The sequence below is a fragment of the Entelurus aequoreus genome, linkage group LG07 (genome assembly GCF_033978785.1).
Source record: "Entelurus aequoreus isolate RoL-2023_Sb linkage group LG07, RoL_Eaeq_v1.1, whole genome shotgun sequence".
NCBI classification, from domain to species: domain Eukaryota; kingdom Metazoa; phylum Chordata; class Actinopteri; order Syngnathiformes; family Syngnathidae; genus Entelurus; species Entelurus aequoreus.
The window spans coordinates 66,717,516-66,743,870 of NC_084737.1; the positions used below are offsets into that span (position 1 = coordinate 66,717,516).

Genomic DNA, 26,355 nt, shown 5'->3' on the forward strand with positions numbered 1-26,355 from the left:
CGGTCCTTGAACTCACCTTTAGTTTGTTTCCATGTATAACTTTCTCTGACTTTCTAGGATGTGTTTTATGCCACTTCTTTTTCTGTCTCATTTTGTCCACCCGACTTTTAACGTTGTGCGTGAATACACAAAGGTGAGTTTTGTTGATGTTATTGACTTGTGTGGAGTGCTAATCAGACATATTTGGTCACTGCATGACTGCAAGCTAATCGATGCTAACATGCTATTCAGGCTAGCTATATGTACATATTGCATCATTATGCCTCATTTGTAGCTATATTTGAGGTCATTTAGTTTCCTTTAAGTCATCTCAATTCAATGTATATCTCATGACACACTATCTGTATGTAATATGGCTTCTAATTTGTTGCGGCTCCAGACAGATTTGTTTTTGTATTTTTGCTCCAATATGGCTCTTTCAACATTTTAGGTTGCCGACCTCTGGTCTAGTCCATAGTGGGGCCAGCAGGAGATCATCTTGAGTGGAGACAAGTCAGCAGCGCAGAGACGTCATCAACTGATGTAAAGATGAGTGGTCCACCCCGGGTCCCGACTTTGAACAGCTAGCGGATCATCTGTGGTCACCTAATAACCTCTCTACGCAGGAGAGGGGGGCAGAGCAGAAAAGAGACGGCAGTTGAGCAAACGTCACTTTTTGTTCCATCACCGGACACATGTTGGTGTGTTCATGGCATTTTCAGACTGGTAAGTTTGAATCGAAGCATTGTATTCCACTGTTTCACGAGTAGCATTTAGTAGGCTGCCAGAGTTAGCGTTAACCAAGGTAGCTGCGGGCTGTAAACAATGTAGCGCATTATGGGGAAAACAACTTGACTTAAAGTGATCTGTGGGGTTTTTTTTAGAAAAGATTGTCATTTTAAAAGTGACAATGGCCGTGTTGTCTACATACCTCTGAAATGACGACGGTCTTCTCGTTCCGATTTAAAATGTGCATGTCTTGCAGCCACCTACAATTGGTTTGTCCAAGAGCCAAGAGCCGTTAGAGACTTTGCAGTCCGAAAATGTTCACAGGTATAAAAACGGACTCGTTAACTAGGACAAACGTTGCTTCGGATAATGGTGGGAGGTCATTCAAATGTCTAGTGGATGTACTCATACAAATCAATTTCACAGATTTTAGTGATTTTTGTCACGGTATCAAGCCTTTGGAACAAGGTCCAGTTAGTCTAGGTATGATCCCTTGCTTTTTTTTGGTACAGCCAATGTTTTATTAGTTTGTTACTCGCTCTCCAACTCAGCGATGTCTACAGAAATACCTGCTCAGCGGCCTTGTGGTTTGAGTGCCCGCCCTGAGATCGGTAGGTCTTGAGTTCAAAGCCCGGCCGAGTCATACCAAAGACTATAAAAATGGGACCCATTGCCTCCCTGCTTGACACTCAGTAACAAGGGTTGGAATTGGGGGTTAAATCACCAAATGATTCCCGAGCACGGCCTCCGCTGCTGCTCACTGCTCCCCTCACCAGGGGGTGGAACAAGGGGATGGGTCAATTGCATAGGGTATTTTCACCACACCTAGTGTGCGTGTGACTATCAGTGGTACTTTAACTTTAACTTTAAAAATGTTTTCCATCAAAAATGGCGACTGCAGCCCATAATGCGAGATCACATGCACTTTCGAGCCCTTTTCTAAAACTGGACTGTACCTCACACGCTATATGTCTTGTTTTCTCAAGAGGGTTTCAATTGTTTTGGAGAAGAAGTGAAGTCAAAGATATCAAATGCATTTTGATCCAAGCAGAGCTCGTAGACTGCAATGGTTGAAACAAGGAGTGTGTTTATGGTAATAGTACACACCATCCCATCATCAAAGTCCCTCCCTTAAATCCCAACAGACCACCCTTCCTGAAGCCTCTGATGTGAAGATTCATTGCGTACCCTCCCTTTAACTTTTATTTTGGGCCAAACATAGCTGAGGAGACACTTTGCGTCTTTGCAAACACTGTGTATCAATCACATCAAAAGGCTAGGAAACAAAGGCAGACAGTGGCAGCATCAGACAAACACTCCCATTAGTCAACTGCATTCTCTTTCACGTGAATCCCGTCGCGGCCCGAGGAGGGGCTGTTTACTTTGGAATATGTGCCACTGTAAAAGCAAAGTGCGAAAGGGAACCTACCGCCTGGCCCATTCAACTAGCAAGGAAACAAGTGACCTACTATGTGCCCACTTCCAATAAAGACAATTCAAGGGCCACAAAATGGACTTGTGTCTTATAATGCACCATGTGGCAACCTCAAGGCCCTCACACTCTATCTTCCCACACTCGTACACAAACTCACCATTAATAAGGTCTGAAAAGTGTGATTCTTAACTCCCTTTTCTCAGTCTCTCCTCCTTGTCTCATCCCAAGCCCCCTGCCTGGTACTGACCCAGCCTTAGACCCCCTACGCCCCCTTTGGCCCCCTCCAACCCTGGGAATAAGAGGCCCACGCTGGAGCTACAACTGGGGCTCATTAGCAGCGCCCACCTGGAGGTTGGTTGGGGGTTAGCAGCGGACCACCTCGGCCCGGGGCCTAGATCTGTTGGCGGGGACACACAGAGTGAAGAGGACTGTAACATACAGTACAATATATGCTACCACATCAAAAAAAACTCTTGAGTAGAGGTAGGTCACGTCCCTATGTTATGATACAAACCACCTTTTTACCACTTCCATCGTAAAAGCCACGTGGAGTGTTTGACTGTTTGAGCTGATGCTATCTTAGCATCTCTTAGACAATTCAGAAGACAAGTGCCCCCCCATGGTCAGGTACCCTCTGTCTGGGTGTGAGACACAAAGGGATTCCAGGAAGAGTTACCATGTCTTCTGAGACCCACTGGTTCCATACTTCCACATACCTATTCACATCAAAATAGTTTTCATGTCATATTTTATATATTTTGAAAAACAACTTTTCCTGACGTCTAACTCTTAAACCGATCTATTTATTTCAATTAAGTATTGTATTTGTGCAATTGTAAATTGTAATTGTTTGGATATAACCAATTTAATATTAATACCTAATGTTATATATAGATTCCATGACATTTCAATTGTTTGATGGAATTTTATTTTATGATGCTGGAGTTCCTTGAAAAACAAAATAAAGTGGAAAAAACCATTAAGGTCACGGTTTAAAGAGGTGGGGGGCAGGATGAATGTCTTATAAATTATTAAAAGTGTCATACAAATTTCATCGGTCTTGAAATAAAATACTTTTTAAAATATGTTCAATATGATAATTGATTATAGTTATTTGTTCATTGAATTCATTAATTTTTTTCATTTATTTATTTATTTATTTCAGGCAATGACATAAAAAATAATGATAACAAAAAAAGTCCAAAGTTGAAAACACATAATAATATAAATTAATATAGTGCAAAAGGTAATGTATAGTATGTAGTGCATGATTGTCCAGTTTTGCCTGAAAGGGAGTGGGAAAAAGATAATTTATTTAATCCCACCCCCAGTTTTCCATTCAGTGATTATTCCCATGAGTTTCACCGCTACTTTGTTCAAGGATTATAATACAGATGTTGTATCATAGTGACATTACCACAGGTAACAATAATTATTACACTGTAACAATAATGTGTATCAACAATGTAGGAATAATGAATATACCAACAATGGTAATAGACAAAATACCAACAATAGTAATAGACAACATACAAAATAATGGTAAGAAAACATTGAGCACATGTTAACACTTTGAGAGAGAGTACAACAGCAGGTCAATTTAAAGACCCTCATCTCTATATTCGATTAATAGTTTGGCATTGCTTGTGTTGTAAGTCCAGTTTGTTCCAGAGTTTTACTCCGCGTACAGACACACAAAAACGTTTACGAGTGGTTTGAGCTCTCGGCAATGAGAAATATCCAAAGCCACTCAAGTTATGAGCCTGCACTCGTTTTATAAAAAAAATGTTGTAGATTAGGCGGCAATAATTTGTTAAATGCTTTATATAAGATTATTCATGTATTATATTTAACAACGTCATCAAATTTGAGCAACTTTGATTGCATAAATTAATGTATTATATTTAACAAGGTCATCAAATTTGAGCAACTTTGATAGCATAAACAGATTGTGAGTATGTTCTGAATAACCAACGTTGTGAATGATCCGCACTGCTCTTTTCTGTAATATGATCAGAGGATGAATTGTGTGTGATGAATATAGTGCAATTTACTTGGTTTTATGTTTATTTTTAAAATCCCTCAGAAAAAACACATTTATTGTACTAAAACTATGTCACAGGTAACGTGAAGTGAATTATATTTATCTAATACTTTTTCTGTAATGAATCGAAGCACTTTTCATTGAGAAACCCATAACCCGGTATCTACATTTAAGCTACAAGGTGAGTGAAGCGTCTTGCCCAAGGACGCAACAGCATTGACTAGAGCAGTGGTTCTCAACCTTTTTTCAGTGATGTACCCCATGTGATTTTTTTTTAATTCAAGTACCCCCTAATCAGAGCAAAGCATTTTTGGTTGAAAAAAAAAGATAAAGAAGTAAAATACAGCACTATGTCATCAGTTTCTGATTTATTAATTGTATAACAGTGCAAAATATTGCTCATTTGTAGTGGTCTTTCTTGAACTATTTGGAAAAAAAGATAGGTTTTTATTTATATTTATAAAGGATTTTTGAATTGTTACTATTTTTAGAGTATTAAAAAAAAATCTCACGTACCCCTTGGCATACCTTCAAGTACCCCCAGGGGTACGCGTACCCCCATTTGAGAACCACTGGACTAGAGGCCCTTCACAACCAAAAGTTCAACTTTTGGTTCCTGGAATCTCTGGTTCCTGGATCTATAGGTTCCTGTAGAAGTGCGTGGTTTGTGTTTCCACCGCATTTCACTGTTCAGGGTAGTTTATACAAATCCGGCTGATGACATATGACGGAGTGGTTTACTATATTTCTACACTGATACCATGTAAAGAAACAGACAGTATTGGGTGACTGCAGTTATTTTACTAAAAAGTAGGTCATTGAAATACAAAGCAATAATATACACATTTTTCATCCAAAATCTGGCTTTTGTCCAGCCAGAAAGTCGTCCTCTCAGTAAATGATGAATTTGTGAGGGTCCTTTTGGTTCATTTGAGCTGTAAAAAACAATATATAAAGAATAAATGTCCGGGGTTATCTCACGCCGACAATTGATTGATTGATTGAAACTTTTATTAGTAGATTGCACAGTTCAGTACATATTCCGTACAATTGACCACTAAATGGTAACACCCAAATAAGTTTTTCAACTTGTTTAAATCGGGGTCCACGTAAATCAATTCATGGTACAATTCATGGCAACACGAACATATCGGCTTTAGTGTTAGCTTGTTAGCATTAGCATTCTGTTCCCTCAGGTTGAGGCTAATAACTACACAAATGGAGTGTCATAGACTACTTTTACAACATGTAACAAAGTAATTAGTTAATATTTGATGTGATTTACCTTCGTTCCACTCGCGTGCTGCCTCCCTTTTTTCCCCACATTTATCCAACAAAGTCATAGTAGTAAGCAGCTGGGGTCGCCGCTTCGAGTCCGGCTTCATACTCCTCCGTAAATACGTTTTAAAGAGTCCGTCCACTTCTCGTAGCTTCGCGTAACGAAAGTGTCAAGACTTGGTCTTTGGCGTGGTTTGCTCTCCCGTGGTGCAAAAGAAATGGAACGGACGTGGCGTGCAGGTAAAGACATAGTTTAATTATAACTATAAACTACAAAGTACAAACAAAAGGGTACAAACAAAAGGCGCTCACAGCGGAGGTAAAAAAAACTTCACTAGGAAAAAACAAAAGGCGCGCACAATGGCGGAGAACTATGAACATTAAACAAACAAAAACTTACGTGACAAGAGATGAAACAAGAACTAACGTGACAAGGAACTGTGGACATGGCATGAATGGGTGATGTCGCCAGGACGAACAACAGAAACAGAAAAGCCTATATAGTGACATGATAAGTGAAAACAGGTGCGTGACTAACTGTGAACAGGTGCGTGACATGACTGTGAAAACGTGAGACAGGTGTGTGTGAGTCCAAACGTGGAACAGGTGAAACTAATGGTTGCTATGGTGACAAACAAAACCAGGAAGTGAAACAAGGAACTAAGGAAGTGTCCAAAAAACAAAACAGCACATGGCCAAACAAAAACATGAACACAGACATGACAGAACCCCCCCCTTACGGACAGATCCCAGATGTCCAAAAACAAAAAACAGGATCAAGAGTCATGGGAGGGGGGGAGGGGGACATGGCGGTGGGTCGCCAGACCAGGTGTCCCCGAATCCACCGGGGCAGGATCAGGTGGCGGCGACGCGTAGATCGCCGCTGTACCTGACGAGGTGGGCGACCCGGGAATGGCCATATCCATGGCCGATGAGGTGGGCGCACTTGGCGTGGCGGACGACCAGGCTGTGGCCACCTTCGTGGCAGACGAGGAGGCAGGCGCGTCGTCATCATGGCAGGCGGCGAAGTTTGGCGTGGCGCGTCAGGCGGCGAAGCTTGGCGTGGCGCGTCAGGCGGCGAAGCTTGGCGTGGCGCGTCTTGGTCTTGGCGTGGGTCTTGGTCTTGGCGTGGCGCGTCTTGGTCTTGGCGTGGGTCTTGGTCTTGGCGAGGGTCTTGGTCTTGGCGAGGGTCTTGGTCTTGGCGAGGGTCTGGGTCTTGGTCTTGGCGAGGGTCTGGGTCTTGGTCTTGGCATGGTTGGTCTTGGACTTGGTCTTGGTGTTGACATGGTTGGTCTTGGACTTGGACTTGGCGTGGCGGTGCTTGGACTTGGTCTTGGTCACTTGGCGGGTCTTGGTCTTGGTCACTTGGCGGGTCTTGGTCTTGGTCACTTGGCGGGTCTTGGTCTTGGTCACTTGGCGGGTCTTGGTCTTGGTCACTTGGCGGGTCTTGGTCTTGGTCACTTGGTGGTTCTTGGTCACTTGGCGGTTCTTGGTCACTTGGCGGTTCTTGGTCTTGGTCACTTGGTGGGTCTTGGTCACTTGGCGGTTCTTGGTCTTGGTCACTTGGCGGTTCTTGGTCACTTGGCGGTTCTTGGTCTTGGTCACTTGGCGGGTCTTGGTCACTTGGCGGTTCTTGGTCTTGGTCACTTGGCGGTTCTTGGTCACTTGGCGGTTCTTGGTCTTGGTCACTTGGCGGGTCTTGGTCTTGGCTTTGGTCTTGGCGTGGGGCAGCCACGGGCGGCACTTGGCGGCGTGGGGCAGCCACGGGCGGCACTTGGCGGCGTGGGGCAGCCACGGGCGGCACTTGGCGGCGAGCAGGTACTGGCGGCGCTTGGCGTGGAGCAGGTACTGGTGGCGCTTGACGTGGAGCAGGTACTGGTGGCGCTTGGCGTGGAGCAGGTACTGGTGGCGCTTGGCGTGGAGCAGGTACTGGTGGCGCTTGGCGTGGAGCAGGTGGATCTTGGCATGGTCGAAAAACTGGTGGTGGTGGTCGTGCTGGTGGCTGTGGCTTGGCAGGTCGAAAGACAGGTGGTGGGGGTCGTGCTGGAGGCTGTGGCTTGGCGTGACGAAAGACTGGTGGTGGGGGTCGTGCTGGTGGCTGTGGCTTGGCAGGTCGAAAGACAGGTGGTGGTGGTCGTGCTGGAGGCTGTGGCTTGGCGTGACGATGCTGACCCACCCCACCTGAACAATTCCCAGCCCTAGCCCCCCCCTCAAGGAGCGGATCCCAGACGCGCTCCCCGCGGTCTGGAACCGTCTTTTGGGGTGGGCGGAGGGGGTTCAGGAGGAGGGCAGAATCCTCCCCTCTAAATTGTCCAAAAGGTCTTTCGTTCCCCCCCACCTGGGCTTTTGTGGGTGAAAAAAAAATTTCTGACTTGGGCGTGGCATGAGTCCTGGGGGGCGGGGCATGAAAATTGGGTGACTGTGATTGACAGGATCTGATTTCTAAAAACATGTCTTGGTAATATTTAATCATGGATTTAGAGTCTTTGGTTGGATGTGGCTGACAAGAAAAAGAGTTCAGGGGAAAAAAATCCATGACGTCACCCACTGGCAGCGGCGTGACGTCGTCCTGGGGAAGCCGGGCTGGCTGCAGCTCGTTTCCGCCCGGAGGGGGAGGAGCTTGCGGGAACGATGCGTCCTTTCCAATGCTTGTGGAAGCCCTCCCTGACGTCCTTCGTTGGGAGCGGCGCTTCCGGGACTGCGGTGACGCAGCGCCATCCTCGGACCAAAGGGAGCTGATCGGCACCAGTTTGCCGGTCGGACCCCACATGAGATCCCTGCGCTCCATGGGGGAATGGCGGAGTGTCTCGGCTTCCATGGCGCGCAGGACCTCCCACGTTACCTCGTCAAAATTGTCCCATTTTTTTGCGGGAGAGCTCTCGTGCTGGCGACATCTGTCAAGACTTGGTCTTTGGCGTGGTTTGCTCTCCCGTGGTGCAAAAGAAATGGAACGGACGTGGCGTGCAGGTAAAGACATAGTTTAATTATAACTATAAACTACAAAGTACAAACAAAAGGGTACAAACAAAAGGCGCTCACAGCGGAGGTAAAAAAAACTTCACTAGGAAAAAACAAAAGGCGCGCACAATGGCGGAGAACTATGAACATTAAACAAACAAAAACTTACGTGACAAGAGATGAAACAAGAACTAACGTGACAAGGAACTGTGGACATGGCATGAATGGGTGATGTCGCCAGGACGAACAACAGAAACAGAAAAGCCTATATAGTGACATGATAAGTGAAAACAGGTGCGTGACTAACTGTGAACAGGTGCGTGACATGACTGTGAAAACGTGAGACAGGTGTGTGTGAGTCCAAACGTGGAACAGGTGAAACTAATGGTTGCTATGGTGACAAACAAAACCAGGAAGTGAAACAAGGAACTAAGGAAGTGTCCAAAAAACAAAACAGCACATGGCCAAACAAAAACATGAACACAGACATGACAGAAAGGAAGTTTGTAAGAATAATAAACATCAATAAACTGCATATATTTTAAAGACTACGGCTGACTAAGGACATTTCAAAATAGTTCCACCGATCAGCGTTCTTTAGCACAAAGATGCCCCACAAAAGTTCCTGCATTTCTAAAGCTCCTTGTAATAGAAATATACAGGAAATAAGAAATAAATAAGAAATAAACAAGTTGCCGCGTATATTCCTAAGTGTGTTTGAAAAATTAGGAACGGCCCAAACTGTGTTCAACAAATCAGTGTTCGATAGCCTAGCTAGGAGGTACTCCAAAATGTTCCTGATGAACTAAATCTACCCGGGTGGTTTTTGGTGGAAACACAGGAGAAACTGTATTATAAGTGGGAAAGTTCCTGAAAAAGTTCCTGCGGTGGAAAAAGGGCTTTGGGATTGCGGAAGCTGGAACCTTAATTATTTTTGGCCGGCCATTCTACCATCTGAGTCATGCCTTCCCTGACAGGTCAACAAAATTGCTGAGATTCTTTTTATTAGCGTCTCACATTATCATGTCAACTTGTTGCTAGGCAGAGCTCCTAGGGCTTAATCCGAGTTGCCCCACAGGCCAAATAAAAAATGGCATCTGTAATTCAAACCCTGTGTGAATGATAACATAAGGTGACAGAAAGAAGCTAAAGTGGGGTACACAAACCAATTTTTTTCTCAAATCTCCCCTTCCAACTAAATTCAGCAAAGGCCAGCTAGTCTACCTGGTGAGTTTTAACTAGTGGTGGTTAGGGTGTTTTTTTCCACTGGGATATTTTTGGCAATTTAGTCCGTCATCCACAAGGCAAGAACACACGTCTTTCCCTATTCTATACATTCTAAACAGTGAAAAACTGCTAGTAAGAGGATTATAACAAAGCTGGTAATGGGGGTATAATCTGTCCTGTCTATAAAGCCCTTAAATAAACATCCAAAAGCCTCCAACACTGTTATGTGTACATGCTGTGAGTATGAATGTAATGTCGTAACCTCACATTCATGATAACATGTAATATTTACAGTATGTTGATCATTTTATGCAGTACCGTAGCTTCATTCCTGGGTGCATTGATTTGACAGAGTACATTGCTGTTGTTTTGCGCTCTATGAAATCAATGTCAACAACAACAACAACAAGGCGAGCACTGTCTATGTTGGCTACCACTAACCACTAATGGCAAAGAACATAAAAAAGAGACTTACAAGGTCTGCTCTCACTGGGATGCCGAGGATGGTTGTATCTTCCAGCACTTGTGCTCTCCTTGATCTGGTAAATTCAGAATAATCCTCAATCTTCAGATAAAAAATGTTTTCCTAGCAATGTTGCGATAGCTTAATGCTACATTCCATTTGTTGAGAGCAAAGATGTGAGTCATACAGTATCACATTGGTAGTGTGTGTATTTTTAAAGTTGACCACAATCTCCACAAAGTGCCACAATCTTATATATATATATATTTCTCCTGAAGGAATCAATAAAGTACTATCTATATATATATATATATATATATATATATATATATATATATATATATATATATATATATATATATATATATATATATATATATATATATATATATATATATACATATATACAGGTGAGAGGTGTGACGTCGCTACAGTTTGGTTAATATTCAGGTGTTGTTTTGTTTGATGTTTTTTAAAGGTTTTATAGGCGGATTAATTGGATCCCAATTACCTGCATTGTTAGCCTCCTCGTACTAGAACTTGTTCTCTATTTAGAACGCACAAAAAGAGAAAGACTTGTGTGTTTTTGTCTCACATGGGGATTGTGGGTGATTGGCAAAATAAAAAATAAAAATGCAGTTCACCTCTAAGACTTTGGCATGGAACAAAACAATATCAAATCAGGGAACAAACTGAATAAGACAAGCATAAACAAATAATGGCTATCTGCAATTAGCACAAAACACAAAGTAAGATTGAGTTCAGAAATGGAGGACCGAGGAAAATGCATATTTATTACCGTATTTTCCGGACCATAGGGCGCACCGAATCATAAGGCGCACTGCCGATGAATGGTCTATTTTCGATCTTTTTTCATATAAAAATCGCACCGGATTATAGGGCGCATTAAAGGAGTCAGAAATGTTGCATAGATTATGTTTTACAAATCAACTTCAAGCCACTTTCTGACAGTCATTTCCGGATGCGCCGTTTTGTGGGCGGTCTTTTTTTCGTGGCTCACCTTCGGCAGCGTCTTCTCCCCGTCATCTTTGTTGTAGTGGTGTAGCGTGGAAGGACGGGAGTGGATGAAGTGTCTAAAGATGGAGCTAACTGTTTTAATGACATTCAGACTTTACTTAAATAAATAACGGAGCAGCATCTCCTCATCCGGAATCAACAACAAGGCAGGAAATGTAACCCGTGAAAAACCGTCCGACCGGAACTCTAATAACTAAAGTTCCTTGGGTGAATAATAGAAACTCACTGCACCGGTATGTTTTAGCGCTTTCTAGGCGAGTTTACTGACAGATATAAGTAAGAACTTTACACTACTTTATATTATAAATGGCAACAGTGGAGGATGAATGTCCCATAACAAGAAGATAGAGAAAAAGAAGATGCTTATCGACTACGTCGTCTGTACGGACTTCAAAGGCGGATGGCGCAATTTTTCAGGATTTATGAAGATCCCAAATACACATCAGCAGGTACCAGAAGGTAAGAAAAGTTGCTTTTGCATAATATTGCGAAACAAAACGCCAGATAATATGTCTTACCTTATACACACACCATAATAATACTTGTATGTTTAATGCACCGACAATCCAGCAAGCGTCTTCATAGCTTACCAAAGTCGTACTAAAACATTTTGATAGATTTTTGAGCGCCGTGTGTAATGTTCTATATTTTCAATGGAACATATAAAATGTTGGCGTTGTTTACTTGAGTCATATTGCCCTCATACCTTCTTACCACGTATCTCTTATGTTTGACTTCCATCTACTGGTCACACTTATCATTACACCATGTACCAAATAAAATTGCTTAGAGGTCGGTGAGCAAAACCAGAATTATTCCGTACATTGGGCACACCGGGTTATTAGGCGCACTGTCGAGTTTTGGGGGGGGGAAAAGGACTTTAAGTGCGCCTTATAGTCCGGAAAATACGGTATATGTCTCCGCCAAGTTCTATCTCAAGAAAATTGCCAGGGTTTTACTAGGTAAGCTAAAAGCGAGCCTTAGTTCTTCTTTTTATTTTGCAGTTGTCTGACTATTTTGTGGCGCATGGCTTCCAATCACAAATCTGTCCAAGTAAAAAGTTTAAGTTTAAGTACCAATAGGGATGATGTTTGATAAGAAATTATCGAGTTCGAGCCTATTATCGAATCCTCTTATCGAACCGATTCCTTATCGATTCTCTTATCGAGTCCAGATAGGTTGTTGTATATGGAAAAAAAACCACACAATATTTGGTTTAACAAAAGCTCACTTTTATTATATAAGAAACAAATAAAATCTAATAAATAAATAAATATTGACTGTTGTTACCCAAAGTATATTAAGTGGGATTTTTCAGAAAAACAAATATATACAGTAACACAAAAACAACCTGTCTCTGTGATCACTGTAGGTGTATAAATAATAATATAGTGTTAAATAAAATCAGTCCCTTGGGCACAAAACTGAAAATAATACAGCTCTCCAAAAAGTGCACTTCTGCTGCTATTTGACATAACTGTTTGTTTTGATGCTTTGACATTTTTGCACTTTATTTCTTTATTGAAAGAAAATTCTACGAAGAGAAAAGTTGTTTGCAAATGTGGCTACAATGCTAAAAAATGAAAAGTTAAAGCTAAAAAAAGAAATACACTTTATTGAGTTAACATTGTTTCTTAATAGGGGGAAATATGTGATGTTATGAGCTAGGAATATAACAACTACACTACCCAGCATGCAAAGGGAGTGACGAGCATGCGTGGTAGCCCCGAAAAGTGTTGTTGCATGTCGTCACGTAAGAATGAGGTTATGAGCACGCTGTGAAAGTAAACGTCAAGAACTCAGCCAACACGCTTCGTCTGCATTATTTATAATTAGACAGACAACACATATACAGTGTGATTTTGTTTTGTTTACAAGGAAAGAAAAACAAAAGTTAAAAAAGGGAGATGTCATATATGTTGTGTATATATATATATGTATGTGCTGCGGTTGCTTTAAGAACGTTGCGACAGCTGCCGTAAAGGAGGTGCGTTGCTAGCCTGGTTGCTATGTTTCCGGTTGGTCGTAAAAGTGTTCGTCATGTGTTTGTACCCTGCTCAAATCTCTCAGTAAAGTTATTCATTGGATTATACCTTTTATTTTTAACTTTATTACACCTTGGAGCGCTTTTTCCGGCCCCTGCTTTCCTTATCTGCGCCTAATGACTGAGCTACATGACGTAATTTCTTGTGATTTCTCACGGGGCATTTCTGGTCGGGACGGGATTGGTCCCAGGGATTTGAATAAAGAACCAACTGTTTTTCTTTACTATAGTGGTCTCGATAACGGGTACCGGTTCTCAAAAAGGGATTCGAGTCCGAGGACTCGGTTCTTTTCTTATCAAACAACCGGGAAAACCGGTTTCGAGTATCATCCCTAAGTACCAATAATTGTCACACACACACTAGGCGTGGTGAAATGATCCTCTGCATTTGACCCATCTCCTTGTTCCACCCCCTGGGAGGTGAGGGAGCAGTGAGCAGCAGCGGTGGCCGCGCCCGGGAATCATTTTGGTGATTCAACCCCCAATTCCAATCCTTGATGCTGAGTGCCAAGAAGAGAGGTAATGGGTCCCTTTTTTATAGTCTTTGGTATGACTCGGCCGGGGTTTGAACTCACGACCTACCGATATCAAGGCGGACACTCTAACCACAAGGCCACTGAGCTGGTCCTGAGCAAGTACTACTCTTGTTCAATTGCAAATACTTCTGGTTTAGGTTTACGACACTCCTGTCTAGTCGGTGGACAGCTCAATAAGGACTCTTTGTGTGTAACCCACCTAATTAATGATTGATTGATTGATGGATTGAGACTTTTATTAGTAGGTTGCACAGTGAAGTACATATTCCGTACAATTGACCACTAAATGGTAACACCCGAATAAGTTTTTCAACTTGTTTAAGTCGGGGTCCACTTAAATTGATTCATGATACAGATATATACTATCATATATACTATCATCATAATACAGTCATCACACAAGATAATCACATTGAATTATTTACATTATTTACAATCAGGGGTGTGGAGGGAGGGGGGGGGTATGGACATCAAGTAGTGGACATAGAGAGAGAGAGAGAGAGAGAGAGAGAGAGAGAGAGAGAGAGAGAGAGAGAGAGAGAGAGAGAGAGAGAGAGAGAGAGAGAGAGAGAGAGAGAGAGAGAGAGAGAGAGAGAGAGAGAGAGAGATCAGAAGGCATAAGAAAAAGAAAAAATATCTGCATTTGATTGTTTACATTTGATTATTAGCAATCCGGGGAGGGTGTTAGTTTAGGGTTGTAGCTGCCTGGAGGTGAATTTTTATTGCGGTTTTGAAGGAGGATAGAGATGCCCTTTCTTTTATACCTGTTGGGAGCGCATTCCACATTGATGTGGCATAGAAAGAGAATGAGTTAAGACCTTTGTTAGTTCGGAATCTGGGTTTAACGTGGTTAGTGGAGCACCCCCTGGTGTTGTGGTTATGGCGGTCATTTACGTTAAGGAAGTAGTTTGACATGTACTTCGGTATCAGGGAGGTGTAGCGGATTTTATAGACTAGGCTCAGTGCAAGTTGTTTAACACCTTGAGCCAGCCCACTTTAGAGAAGTGGGCAGGAGTGAGGTGGGATCTGGGGTGGAGGTCTAGAAGTAACCTGACTAGCTTGTTCTGAGATGTTTGGAGTTTAGATTTGAGGGTTTTGGAGGTGCTAGGGTACCAGGAGGTGCATGCATAATCGAAAAAGGGTTGAACGAGAGTTCCCGCCAGAATCCTCAAGGTGCTTTTGTTGACCAGAGAGGAAATTCTGTAGAGAAATCTCGTTCGTTGGTTAACCTTTTTGATTACCTTGGTTGCCATTTTGTCACAGGAAAGGTTAGCCTCTAGAATGGAACCTAGGTAGGTGAAAAAATGGCTAATAAGGTTTGTGAAACAAGATTATTCATATTCATTCATGTCAACTGCTGGATGTGGTCGGGCCCCGGCCGTAAAGCCGAGTGGCCAGAAGACAGATGAAAAATAAGGCCATTGAAGTTGCACAAAATGAAAAGGATCTAAAGCGCTGAAGGGACGATTTGGGGGGGGGGTGTTGTGATGAATGTGGACAACGGATTGGTCATGATGACTGGTAAACCTCTGTCACAGAGCAGCAGCCCATCACATCAAGGACAATTAGCATTAGCTTGACTCTCCAGGCTCAGCCTTTAAGCGGGGTGAAGAAGTGACCTGCTGACTAAGCACATTCCACCTGCATCGAGCAGTTCAAAAGGCTCCCATGAGGATCTCCCACCGCACTTCACTGCTCCAAAGCTATCCAGCCACCACCTGCCCTCAGGGAAGGCCCCCCCCCCCCCCACTTTGGCTCCCCCACACCGCGGGTGACCATGTGCTCCATCACCAACATTGCCGCCATTTTACAACACATGAAACTACGAGCGGAGTCGCTACCTGCCAGCTAAGTGCCTCAGGTGACATTTGAATGGACTTCACTTGAGAATTAGCCACACCTCTCCCCCTCCTCACAGGGGAGGCAGCATATGGCCGCTTCAGATGAATCCCCCTACTGTTCCGGGGGCTCCGGAGAGCCTTCGGGGTGATCGGATTGTCACGCTCCGCTTTTACTAGATTAAGTCTAATAATCTCTCAGTAACGAGACTTTAAATCCAGAGCGGTAAAACAGCGGAGGCAGAGTTCCCTGCAGACACAATACACGCCGTTACCCTTTTTACACTTTATTTTATGACCACAAGTAAGAGTTAATGCCCCCCCAACTACACTTTCCCCTTTATCTATGAGCAAAGAGCAAGACTCCATTATGTATTTTTAATGACTTGCATTGCAATAACTAGAATATCCATAAAAATACATTTAATCAGCAATTTGTTTGGTGAAAGTTTTATTTTCATGTAATTGCTCCTTTACAGTATGTCAAAGGTGTCCAAACATTTTCCAGCGAGGGCCACATAGAGAAAAATTGAAGGATGCGAGGGCCTCTTTTATACATTTTGTATATGAAAAATACTCAAACCAAAATAATGTACCGTATTTTTCGGACTATAAGTCGCAGTTTTTTTCATTCGACTTATACTCAGGAGCGACTTATGTGTGAAATTATTAACACATTACCGTAAAATGTCAAATAATATTATTTAGCTCATTCACGTAAGAGACTAGACGTATAAGATGTCATCGGATTTAGCGATTAGGAGTGACAGATTGTTTGGTAAACGTATAGCATGTTCTATATGTTATAGTTATTTGAATGACTCTTACCATAATACACTACCGTTCAAAAGTTTGGGGTCACCAAAACAATTTTGTGGAATAGCCTTCATTTCTATGAACAAGAATAGACTGTCGAGTTTCAGATGAAAGTTCTCTTTTTCTGGTCATTTTGAGCATTTAATTGACCCCACAAATGTGATGCTCCAGAAACTCAATCTGCTCAAAGGAAGGTCAGTTTTGTAGCTTCTGTAATGAGCTAAACTGTTTTCAGATGTGTGAACATGATTGCACAAGGGTTTTCTAATCATCAATTAGCCTTCTGAGCCAATGAGCAAACACATTGTACCATTAGAACACTGGAGTGATAGTTGCTGGAAATGGGCCTCTATACACCTATGTAGATATTGCACCAAAAACCAGACATTTGCAGCTCGAATAGTCATTTACCACAATAGCAATGTATAGAGCAGGGGTCACCAACCTTTTTGAAACCAAGGGCTACTTCTTGGGTACTGATTAATGCGAAGGGCTACCAGTTAGATACACACTTAAATAAATTGCCAGAAGTAGCCAATTTGCTCAATTTACCTTTAACTCTGTTATTATTAATAATTAATGATATTTATCTTTGTGGAAACACTGATCATCTTAATGATTTCTCACAATAAATATATATAGAAACAGATAAATATCAATATGCAACACTTTATTTTTACATTTTCTCTAAGTGCACATTTTTCAAATTGAACATTTTCAAATGATCACTTCTAAGACAGTCTTGTGAAATCACAATATCCCATTTTAACTAGCTAGCCACTAACATTTTTTAACAAATCATGAATTACTTTGCACCATGTTTGTACAAATAATAACTCATGTAAAATACAAAAGTAAACTCTCAAATTTTTAAATCATGTCACACTTTGAACTGGACTCCAAATCTGTTATCTGTTTCTTTGTCAGTTAGTGGGAAGCCTGGCATTGCATGCTGTTAACTAGTGTGTTGTACTCTGGTGTGTAACTTGACACTGCAACTCTGAGTGAGTCTTGCAGATGTGCATCAGTGAGGCGTGTTCTGTGTTTGTTCTTGATGAAGTTCATGTCAGAAAAGGCTGATTCACAAAGATAAGATTTTTCCTCATTGTTTGCGGAACCTTCTTAATCTTTTGGACATATTTTCACAGCAATCTGGCCTTAAGCTTAATTATGATAAATGTAAAATGTTAAGGATCGGAAATCTAAAGGGAACGTCCTTTCGAATGGAATGCAAAGTGCCTGTTTTGTGGACAGATGGACCAGTTAACATACTTGGTGTTGTTGTCCCAGAAAATCTGGAAGATCTAGGCTCAGTAAATTATGATAATCGACTAAGAAAGCTGGACAAAATTATGCAATTATGGAAAGGGAAATCCCTAACCTTGTATGGTAAAATGTCTATTGCCAACTCGTTAATTATTCCTCAATTTATTTATTTGTTTTTGTCATTACCAGCTCCATCACAAAACTTTTTTAAGATTTATGAGCGGAGGGTCTTCGATTTTGTCTGGAACGGCAAACCAGAAAAGATTAAAAGAAAGGTTTTGTACAAAGAGTATTAATATGGGGGCCTGAAACTTCTCAACCTTGAAGCTATGTGTCTGTCTTTAAAAGCATCAATTGTTCCAAAGATGTATTTAAACATTGAGTGGTACACAAATGTCCTGTTGGACAAAAAACATGTACTGTATCAAAAGAAATTGTATCCTTTTTTACAAGTGATCCCCTCCCAGAGAGTCTGCTGGGAAACATGGCGGGGTTCATAAAGGAAACAATCCACTCATAGTGCTGTTTTCAATTTTATGTGCCAGAAAAAAGAGACGATATTTTGCAGCAGTTAATATGGATGAACTCTAATATTGTAATAGATGGAAAGCCTTTCTTTTGGAAAAATATGTTGAAAGAGGAATCATTTTTGTCAATGATATTATCAATGAGAATGGTAAAATTATGAAGTATGATGAATTTAGAGCTATGTATGGTGATGCTTGCTCAAGCTTTTCATTTTATCAACTAACTGGAGTAATTGGGAAAATATGGAAACAAATAATTAATTATGGAACTACTAAATTATGAGTTTGTAAACCTCTAATAAGAAATTCTAGTTGGCAAAAAGGAACTAAAATAAATAGAAAAATATATAGTTTTTATTTAATAAAGAAATCTTTGAAGGCTGCCTCATACAACACAAATGGAAAATGGGAGGACTTTTTTGACTGCCCGTTGCCATGGGATGCCATATTCAAACTAATCTATAAAACCACTATCGATGTGCAAAATCGTTATTTTCAAATTAAAATTATTTATAACTTCTTACCCACAGGGAAAATGTTAAAATTATGGAATATGACAGAGTCAGATGATTGCCGATTTTGTTGTCAGGAGCCTGAATCCACCCTGCATTTGTTTTGGTATTGTCATATTGTGTCTTTGTTTTGGGTGGAAGTTGAAAAAATGTGTTTAAGGATTGGTTTGTTTATGAAGCTTAATGTGGTTTCTGTTATTTTAGGAGAGTTCATTGACAATCATGATTTAGTCAATTTAATTATAGTACTCTGTAAAATGTTTATTTTTAAGGCCAAAAACAGATATTCACTTAGTATTACTTTCTTTAAAACATTTATTCAGTATTTTCTAACTTTAGAAAGTTACATGGTTGAAAACGATAATGATGCCAAAAAACATTAAAAAAAGATGAGAATTCCTCAAAGGCTTATTTTGAAAGTATAATTATGTTTATAGATTATATGATATCTGTTGTTGTGTTCCCTAATTTGAGTGACCTGGACATAATCTGGACTGTACATAAATGCTTATTTTGAAAATGCAATTTTGTTTATAAATTATATGCAATCTGTTGTGTTCCCTAATTTTTTTCTGTGTACATGAATGAAGGTGTGTGTTGCTGAGTCCAACTTGGACATTATCTGGACTGGGCCTGGTTTAAAAAACCCTTTAAACAAATCTAATTTCATTGACAACCTGGTCTGTTGCAGATAAGGCCCTTTTTTTAAAAATAAAATAAAATAAGATAAATAAATAAAAAACATTTTCTTGGATAAAAAAGAAAGTAAAACAATATAAAAATAATTACATAAAAAATAGTAATTAATGAAAATGTTAGTGGACCAGCAGCCTATACAATCATGTGTGCTTCAGGGACTGTGTCCCTTGCAGATGTGTTGTCTATGTTGTGGGAACCAGAATATTGGTAGCAGAAAGAAATAACCCCTTTTGTGTGAGTGGGTGTGGATGAGTGTGCATGGGGGAGGTTGTTTGGGTTGATGCACTGATTGAAAGTGTATCTTGTGTTTTTTCTATGTAGATTTAATTTTTTTTTAAAAATAAAATATTTTTTTTTTTTTTTTTTTTTTTTTTTAGAACAGGCCCGCGGGCGACTCATCTGGTCCTTATGGGCGACCTGGTGCCCGCGGGCACCGCGTTGGTGACCCCTGGTATAGAGTGTATTTCTTTAAAGTTAAGACTAGTTTAAAGTTATCTTCATTGAAAAGTACAGTGCTTTTTCTTAAAAAATAAGGACATTTCAATGTGACCCCAAACTTTTGAACGGTAGTGTATGTTACGCTAACATACCAGGCACGTTCTCAGTTGGTTATTTATGCGTCATATAACGTACACTTATTCAGCCTGTCGTTCACTATTCTTTATTTATTTTAAATTGCCTGTCAAATGTCTATTCTTGGTGGTGGGTTTTATCAAATAAATTTCCCCCAAAAATGCGACTTATACTCCAGTGCGACTTATATATGTTTTTTTCCTTCTTTATTATGCATTTTCGGCCGGTGCGACTTATACTCCGGAGCGACTTATAGTCCGAAAAATACGGTAGGTGAACATATGCTAACATTTGAAAAACACTTCTATATCTTAGCTTAGTGTTATAGATAACAAAGCAATAAAATCATTCATAATTATTTTAATAATGATTTTATTTGTATTTGTTAACTGTGCTCTAAAGTAAGCTTGTTTTTACTAATATTGCTATTATACCGTCAACTGAAACGCTTTTGAGGGCTTTAGTACACTCAAAAACATATCATGTCTCACAAGAAATGACCTCATACAGTAAGACGCTTAGGTTGTTGGCCATTTTGGTTTTCAGGTCCCATTTTTGGGGGATTTGGTCCCGTTGAATTTTTCATAGTTTTTTGTTCTAATTTGGGACCTGTTTAGTTCGTCTATAGAATGTGTCGCGGGTCAATAAAAAATTGAGCTGCGGGCCGCAAATGGCCCCCGGGCCACACTTTGGACATCCCTGAGATACCGTATCTATACTGTAAATATAACTGCTGAATGTTTGAGTATTTTTGCTAGGGGGGGCCCTGAGTCGATATCAGCAAATAAATATCGGATGTTGTCGACTTGCATCTAAAATCTCTGATGTAAGCTCTGACCCATGCAGTCCTGCAGCGCGTTTACTTGTGCATAGCTAGGCAACCAGGTAACAGATAAATGTCCTCCAATAAGTGTTGGACTTTCCTTGTATTTGATTGAAGTAGTTTACAAACCCCCAAAACCAGTAAAGTTGGCACATTGTGTAATTTGTAAATAAAAACAGAATACAATGATTTGCAAATCCTTTTCAACTTATATTTAATTGAATAGACTGCAAAGACAATAGATGTAATATTCGAACTGAGAAACAATTTTTTTTTTGCAAATAATCATTAACTTAGAATTTAATGGCAGCAACACATTGCAGTTGGCCCGGGGCATTTTTACCACTGTGTTACATGGCCTTTCCTTTTAACAACACTCAGTAAACATTTGGGAACTGAGGAGACCAATTTTTGAAGCTTTTCAGGTGGAATTCTTTCCCATTCTTGCTTGATGTACAGCTTAAGTTGTTCAACAGTCCGGGGTTTCCGTTGTGGTATTTTAGGCTTCATAATGCGCCACACATTTTCAGTGGGAGACAGGTCTGGACTACAGGCAGGCCAGTCTAGTACCTGCACTCTTTTAGTATGAAGCCACACTGTTGTAACACATGGCTTGGCATTGTCTTGCTGAAATAAGCAGGGGCGTCCATGATAACGTTGCTTGGATGGCACAATATGTTGCTCCAAAACCTGTATGTACCTTCCAGCATTAATGGCGCCTTCACAAATGAGTAAGTTACCCATGCCTTTGGCACTAATACACCCCCATACCATCACAGATGCTGGCTTTTGAACTTTGCGCCTATAACAATCCGGATGGTTCTTTTCCTCTTTTTGGTCCGGAGAACACGACGTCCACAGTTTCCAAAAACAATTTGAAATGTGGACTCGTCAGACCACAGAACACTTTTCCACTTTGCATCAGGCCATCTTAGGTTTTCGCTTTGCACAGTAGAGTTTTAACTTGCACTTACAGATGTAGCGGCCAACTATAGTTACTGACAGTGGTTTTCTGAAGTGTTCCTGAGCCCATGTGATGATATCCTTTACACACTGATGTCCCTTTTTGATTCAGTACCGCCTGGGGGATCGAAGGTCACGGGCATTCAATGTTGGTTTTCGTTTTGATTTCTCCAGATTCTCTGAACCTTTTGATGATATTACGGACCGTAGATGGTGAAATCCCTAAATTCCTTGCAATAGCTCATTGAGAAATGTTGTTCTTAAACTGTTGGATAATTTGTTCACGCATTTGTTCACAAAGTGGTGACCCTCGCGACATCCTTGTTTGTGAATGACTGAGCATTTCATGGAAGCTGCTTTTATCATCATCATCGGCGGTCACTCGAAACGGCTCTTCACTTTGTATGGACTCATCGATCGTTTACAAACTGAGTCCGGAGAGGAAGTGACACCAGAAAGAACGCGCCACAACCAGCTTCATAACAGACGCTTGTGGAAATCACACATGAATACCTTAACAGAAGGAAACATGCGATTGCAGCTATTTCGGATACAACACATCTCAGACGGCAACATAGCAATTTTGAGCGACGGTTTTGGATAAGGCCTGGAAGAACGGCAGCCTGGTGGGATATGTTTGTCAACGAGCGTGTTGTGCCACGGGAACGGCGAGAGAACTTTCGAATGTCCAGGTCAGTTTTGATTCTACGTTTGTACTTAGCGAAAAACTTTGTCCATTTGTCGAAGAGGAGACAACGAGAAAACGGGCTCCTGTGTACGAGGGACTACTACGGAAAACAGCGAATGCATTTGGACTGGCAAAGCAGACTATCAGTTATTGTCTGCTATGTATGTCGAGTGATTACTCAATGTCTAGTTTTGTACTGTAGTGGATTGTCCGAAGCTTAAGCAGGCAACAAAAGTAGTTTAGTACAATACATTTATTTACCCATTATCAGAAGTGCAGGTTGAATTGAGTTGGTCGTGCAGACAAACCACAAGTTACTCCGGAGCCAACAAGACACACACAAGCCAAAATCACTCCCGAGTTCCGGTCTTCTGCCATTTTTTATATGTCTGTTGTGCGTCATCGTTCCTTATCAAGTGCGTCAGTGTCTTGTTTTGCTTTTCCTATCTGTTCCATAACAACTCGAATCCTTTAGACTGTCAACACATTCTATAGACAGGTTGGCACGACTTAATATTCACTTTTGTCCCACAACTGGTCCATTCAATGGCACAAAAATACAAGAGTATTGAAAATGAGCGGACATTCTTAAAAGACAAGAAATATAGGTCAAAAGGTCAGAAATTCTACTACAGTACTCCATAACTATTGTGAAGCCATGAAGTGGTTGCGGCCGTCAAGCACGACCGCCAATTTCCGCCTACAAGCACAGTGTCCTGACCAGATATCTAGACCCCTAGATTGATTGTTGTAAAATGTTATTTATCACATTATTTACTTTCACACGTCCATTAAAGATATGAATAATGTATGATGGCTCAGGTGTGATTGACTACAATAGGGCCAGTCTAACAGCTGCTGATGGTAAAGCAAGCCAGGTTTATTGTTAAGAGAAATGTGGCAATAGGCTACATTGAAACACAGGGTAAGAATACACTTCCAGGTCAGAGGTGACTATGACGCGCACATTTTTTTTCGCGCACGCGTACTAGGTCGCGTTGCGCCGGTGGACGGAAGGGGGAGGGGGTCTTAAACGGTAGCATTGTGTTTGTGTGGACAAGGATAAGGTCAGGTGAGATACTGTATAGCCTGGATAACCTTAGAAGGGGCCTTAATCTGAAAAGATTTGGTTGCCCTTAATTTCTCAGGTAAATCAGAATCAGAATAGTTTTATTGCCATTGTTTGAGAACGGGTTCACAAACTAGGAATTTTTCTTGGTGCAATCGTGCAACATAAACCACACATATAACACATATTTGGTAATCTACTGTTAATTCAACCTGAAGAGATGTTGGTAGCACTTTATTTTTGTTATTAATATTGTATTATTTTTACGTTGAAAAACAAAAGCAAATGTGGTAGGTAAACCTGCTGTTAAAATGTTGGTTACTACACTTTTATTGAACATTTCTTGAATGTTTACAATGAGAGTAGAACATGTTTCCTCTTGTTATTCAACCTAAAGTGTTGGTTGCACTTTATTCAAATACAATGTGAATGCAGGGCAGCACGGTGTGACAGGGGTTAGTGCATGTGCCTCACAATACGAAGGTCCTGAGTTCAATCCCGGTCTCGGGATCTTTCCGTATGGAGTTTGCATGTTCTCCCTGTGACTGCGTGGGTTCCCTCCGGGTACTCCGGCTTCCTCCCACCTCCAAAAACATGCACCTGGGGGTAGGTTGATTGGCAACACTAAATTGGCCCTTGTGTGTGAACGTTGTCTGTCTATCTGTGTTGGCCCTGTGATGAGTTGGCGACTTGTCCAGGGTGTACCCCACCTTCCGCCTGAATGCAGCTGATATAGGCTCCAGCAACCCCCGTGACCCCAAAAAGGACAAGCGGTAGAAAATGGATGGATGGATGGATGTGAATGCACCGGTCATTAATTGTTGTTTACCTGCTTGTTTGAACAGTAACACTGGTAGTTGTTTTTTTTCTTGCTAAAAAAGTTACTGAATGGATTTCAACTCACCAAATTGTTTCAGTATCGTTCTAAATAAATTATTACATCGTCCCTGAATGGTGTCAGCAACACCAAATTTTGATTTGAATCGGAAAAAAACCAAAACAAGAATCATTAAACCCGTACAAATCAGTTATTGAGATGTTGGTTGTTGTGGGGGGACAATAACATTCCTGTGTGGAGACAAGCTCACCAGGAACAAAGACCAAAACAAGGTGTCTTGGTGTTTGACGCTGTCTCTTGTGACCTATGGCAGACAGCCGACTGGAAATGTCCGGAATGCTAGACTGCTGCTCGATAGGAGATCATGTTCCACTTATTGGCTACTGGTGGGCAGAGCAGCCGGGACAATGTCCAAGATGAGTTCCCACACAATAGGGACAAGACATTTATGACTTTTTGGCCACCAACTAAAAAAAAAAAAAAGAGGGTTCACGCTGAGGATGCTCACGGTCCTCGTCCTCACAGTGGCATGCTGGGAAAGAGATGTCGCATTTTTTTGGGTTGTGTCTGAAAGACGAAAGAAAAGGTCTCCCCTGAATCCAAGCAGGCTGTCTCATTTGGAGTGATTTAAATGGCCGGTTATTACCTTTCCCAGCCATTGTCCCTCTCTACTGCTTCTCTGGTCTCATGATGCTTTTAATTATGAGACGGAGCAGCACTCATTAGACAGGAGCCAGTGGAAGTGTAGCATGCTATTCCAATGGCATGTTAGACATTTGTGGACATAACCCAGGCAACCGCCCTCAGAAATTCTCACTGAATGTTTCTGTTGTTTCTAGGTGGAGTAAATGAACAATATACGTGGCCTCAAATAAGGATTAAAAGTCCAATAAAATCCATGTGTGCTGGGAAAAAAACATATGAGTACAACATTAAGGAAAACATACGAACTTAAGGGGTAAGTCATATTTTCTTTACATACTATTATTTGCGTATTTTATGGAGTCGTACCTGTGTATAAAAAGCTACACTACAAAAATTAAAATGTATATATTTTAATTTTATGCACTCATAGATACAGTTCTGTATGTAAAAAAAAAACCTCATAAGAGCATTTAAAGAGCTTTAGTTCATTTTATGCACTCATGTATGTAGCTCATTCTTTGTACAATATGTGTAAAGAGGCATCTGTAAGCATTTAAATATTGTTATTATTATTATTATTGCTAAAATAGAAGCATTTAAAATATTTGTGTTATCTGTATGCACTTCTTCATATGTAAAACCCGTTCATCAGCATTAAGATATTTGACTTCATTCTATCATGCATATTCATTTGCAAAAATTAATATGTAGGCCTTAGATTATTTTTTATGTTTTTATGTACTTGAACATATGAAAGAGAAGCTAATACAGAAGCATTTAGAATTCAGCAAATGTATTTGCATATTTTATGTAGTCATACCTATGCATAAAAAGCTAGACTACATTTTTTTTTTCTATACTGTATATTTTATTTGTATTTATTTATTTGAAATAGGTCGTAAATGTGATGTTTTATGTATTTGTTTACTGTTTTTAATGTAACCTTGCTGCTGCCCTCTTGGCCAGGTCTCCCTTGGAAAAGAGATCTTTGATCTCAATGGGATTTTACCTGGTTAAATAAAGGCTAATAATAATAATAATAATAATAAAATAGGACAGTACGTATTAATCAATGTGTCAGCAAAAACAGCTTCAACATAAATATGCTGGAATTAGCACAAAAGCTAATTTGCATCCATTGTCTGCAAGTATGTGTAAAAAATAATATGTAGGTATATAAATATTATTATTTTATTTATTATTAATTTATATGTTTATTTAAGCTACTTTTATGTACTTAATTGAGCCGAGGATGTCGTTGTGGCTTGTGCAGCCCTTTGAGACACTGACATTGAACAGTGGTTTTGCAAAGTTTCAAGAACTGTAGGGTGCCTTTCTGAGATATGTAGGAGAAACTGATCTCCAAA

General features: G+C 40.7%; 1 long non-coding RNA gene across 1 annotated transcript; it reads left to right on the forward strand.

Annotated features, from left to right (window-relative positions):
• The first annotated feature begins 31 nt into the window (after positions 1 to 31).
• Positions 32 to 25,301, forward strand: LOC133653176 (uncharacterized). Its single transcript, XR_009826678.1, has 4 exons — positions 32 to 133; positions 431 to 522; positions 606 to 705; positions 25,183 to 25,301. It is a non-coding gene; the product is annotated as an uncharacterized LOC133653176 (long non-coding RNA).
• Positions 25,302 to 26,355: the final 1,054 nt, after the last annotated feature.